This window comes from Anneissia japonica, unplaced genomic scaffold, assembly GCF_011630105.1.
Source record: "Anneissia japonica isolate Jap-2015-1 unplaced genomic scaffold, ASM1163010v1 scaffold284703_len17954_cov125, whole genome shotgun sequence".
NCBI classification, from domain to species: domain Eukaryota; kingdom Metazoa; phylum Echinodermata; class Crinoidea; order Comatulida; family Comatulidae; genus Anneissia; species Anneissia japonica.
In genome coordinates this window covers 4869-5467 of record NW_022729419.1, presented here as the reverse complement: position 1 = coordinate 5467, position 599 = coordinate 4869, and the positions used below count along the sequence as shown (strand labels likewise).

General features: G+C 26.2%; 1 protein-coding gene across 1 annotated transcript in view; it reads left to right on the top strand.

The window, feature by feature from the left end:
* The window catches only part of LOC117114691, a 5031-nt gene that overhangs the window by 1098 nt on the left and 3334 nt on the right, over positions 1–599 (top strand). The gene's annotated exons all lie outside the window — the stretch shown is intronic.

The window sequence follows — 599 nt, the reverse complement described above, 5'->3', positions numbered from 1 at the left end:
AGGTTTATGCACATTATAGGACGATTATTATTATTATTAGTAGTAGTAGTAGTAGTAGTTGTAGTAGTATTATTATCATTGTATTATATTATTATTATTATTATTATTATTATTATTATTATTTATTTTATTTTGTCTGGTACTGTTGGCCTAAATTCAGAATTCCTAAATTCATGTACCAGTATATTGTATAAGTAATCTCTGCTAATTAGCATGCATCAGCTCTGTACAGCTACGGTATATAAACCATTTGTTATTTTATGTATTGGCCTAGCCCTTATTGTTTATGCTAATAAAGTGTTTAAAGAAGGTTTATTGCAGGGACGACCGAGATATTCGTTTAGTAATAAACGTATTAATGTCACTAATTTTAACTTTTGTTATTTTTTCTAAAATGATGTGTTGTGCTCTTATTTATCTACCATTTATATCCATTACTAACATTGAAACACAAAAAGCGGTACTACTGACATTTATTTATTTATTTTCATAGAAAACATCTCAAAATACCATCTTTAAAAACATTATTCATAAGAAGTTAACTAGATTTGTCTCTGGGCTAAAACATAACATAACTACAGGATCAATACAAATTAAAA